The following is a 2976-nucleotide window of genomic DNA, read 5'->3' as shown; positions in this document are numbered from 1 at the left end:
TGTATCTCATTACATATTAAGTTATTCTCGATTAAAAAGTCTAATAAACTTTCTTTATTGTGTGTCACTGCATCATAATGAAATATGCGGAACATACTGTCTCCGCGCATGTACTTCCGCCGTTGTATTGTTCCACATGGGTTTGCAACTTTCCACGTGAAGCGAGATCCACTCCACACCTCTGACATAGGGTGGGTAGAGTTATTTTTAACGAAGTGGAGCCCCCCCGAAGGGGGGGCGGAACACACTGTCTTCACGCATGTACTTCCACCATTGTACTGTTCCACATGGGTTTGCAACTTTCCACGTGAAAACAGTGTGTTCCGCCCCCCCTACGGGGGGGCTCCACTTCGTTAAAAATAACCCTACCCACCCTATGTCAGAGGTGTGGAGTGGATCTCGCTTCATGTGGAAAGTTGCAAACCCATGTGGAACAGTACAATGGCGGAAGTACATGCGCGGAGACAGTATGTTCCGCCCCCCCCCTTCGGGGGGGCTCCACTTCGTTCAAAATAACCCTACCCACCCTATGTCAGAGGTGTGGAGTGGATCTTGCTTCACGTAGAAAGTTGCGGTAATATTGAAGGAATAATGTCGGTAGGTGTCGATAAGGCAGGTATCCTAACCCCACAACTGTCAGACTTTAACAATTTATTACTCTGTTATTAGTGCCGAGCGACAATTTTAACTTGCGGATTCGTGTTCTACAGGCAAAAATTCACAATCCTGTAAATTTTCATCAAAATCGGTGAGGATGCCCCTCTCCTTCAGTATTACCGTTTTTTCTTCCAAGTCTCACACATTTTACAAAAAGAACTTTTCACAAATAAATCCAAAACTTTTCCAGAATAATATCCAATTAAAGTTGTCACGCCATACAATGATGCAAATCCACGTCGTTTCCAAGTGCCATCGCCTGAGACAGTAGCATTTGTCGTATTTTCAACATTGTTTTCAGCGCACGATATATTTTTTCTTCTTCGACAGCTAAGGAGAAAAGTTTCTCAGCTACCGTACTTACGCACTCATGTATTTTCGATATATAAAAATCGTACGATGCTTGACTTAGGAAAGAAGAACATATGTCCATCAAGCCACAAAACTTATTACATCCGGCTAAACCTAAGCCTAATACTCGCATCACAAATATAAATCTGCGATTTATCGTATATGCGTGACAAATTTTTTCACTAGATGAAATGTACCTGGGATCGCATTTTTCACATTCCACCATAATTTTAAAACCCAGGCCTAATTTTGAGCACTGTTTAAATTCTACTTTTCCATTACACAGTTTTTCCTTTCCGCCTTCATTCATAACGTTAGAACACTTCACGAAATTAGCCAGAGTTGAAAAGACTAAACAAAAATCTATAATTGCGTACTGAATATTAGAGTTTTCTGGTACTTCAATTTCCTTTTGATTTTTTAGTTTTTTTGCCGATGTACTCGAGAATGATGCATCATTTTGTTCGGGTGCTTTCGGATTAAAATGTTGTTTTCTTTTCACTGGCCTGTCTTTTCGATTGGGACCCGTTTGCTTGCTTCTTGGAACTTTACTTTTCTTCATTTTAACGAAAACGTGCACACAAATCGCAGCGCAAACGTATGACTACACGGCTCAACAAGCGACGCGAAACTAAACCAACGTACAAAATTCAAACACATGTAAGCAATTCAGCCTTGCCAGGAAATAAAAGTCGGTTGTAAACAATAGAGCAGTGTTTACAGTGCCCGTATACCTCCGACGCTCGACGCCGTCTTGCCTACCGCCGCCGGTCGAGCCATGACGAAGACGACGGGCTATAAAACTCTCTCATTTCTACAATTTTATTTCGATCGACTTGAAACTTTGGGAAAATATTCCTGACACTTCGTACTTTTATATAAAAAATTATCAAAAAAATGTATTTTTTGAAGTTTCAAAACCTATGTAACCCCTTAAGGGAAGAGATAGAAGAGATAGTGAAGGAAACAGGGGCGAAAGTAAGGATAGAGGAAGTAAAGAGAGTAGGGAGGAGAAATGAAGAAGGTAAAGAAATTGTAATGGTCAGGTTTGCAAGCGTAGGAGAGAAAATTGAGGTGATGAAAGGAAAGAAGAATTTAAGAGAAAGAAACGAATGGATAAGAGACGACCTGACGGAAAAGGAAAGGAGAGTGAAGTGGAAGATTAAGAGAGAAGCGGAAGGGTTAAGAAGGGAAGGATTAAGGGTAAGGGTGGGGTACATGAAATTGTGGGTGGACGGGAAACTATGGAGATGGGACGAGGAAAAGGATGAGTTGATAAAGGGACAGGAGATAGGAAATAGAAAAGAAAGTGAGGAGAAAGTTTTTCTAGAAAGGAGTAGGAGAGAGGGAGAAGAAGGGGAAAGAAAAGAAGAGGAGCAGAGAAGAGATAGGCAAAATAAAAAGAAACAGAAAGGAGAAGTAAAGAGAAAGGAGGAATACAAGATAGGTTTCTGGAACGTGGCAGGATTAATGAATAAAGATAAAGACTTCTAGGAGGAAATAAGAAAATGGGATATAATTTATATGAGTGAGACATGGGTGCAGAAGAAAGGCTGGGAGAAGGTGAAAAGGTGGTTACCAAAAGGATATAGATGGGAGATACAAGAGGCAGGGAAAAAGAATAAAAAAGGAAGAGCGATAGGAGGGATAGTAATAGGAAGAAGGGAGGAAATAGAGATAGAAGGGGAAGTAGAGGAGGATGAGGAAGAAGGAATGATGAGCATGAATGTAAAACTGGGAAAAGAGTGGTGGAGGATAATAGGAGTGTATGTGAATAAGGATTTAGATAGGAAAATAGAGAAGTTAAGAAAATGGATGGAGAACAGGGAAGAAGGGGTAAAAATACTGATAGGTGGAGACTTTAATGCAAGGACGGTGACAGGAGGAGGAGGAGAGGAAGGGGATGAGGAAAGGGAGAGAGGAAGAAAATCGAGAGATGAGAAGAGTAATGGGGAGGGAAGGAGGTTA

Source organism: Vollenhovia emeryi, unplaced genomic scaffold (genome assembly GCF_000949405.1).
Source record: "Vollenhovia emeryi isolate VEMERY1.0 unplaced genomic scaffold, V.emery_V1.0 DF939775.1, whole genome shotgun sequence".
Taxonomy (NCBI): domain Eukaryota; kingdom Metazoa; phylum Arthropoda; class Insecta; order Hymenoptera; family Formicidae; genus Vollenhovia; species Vollenhovia emeryi.
This window is presented reverse-complemented; position numbering follows the sequence as displayed.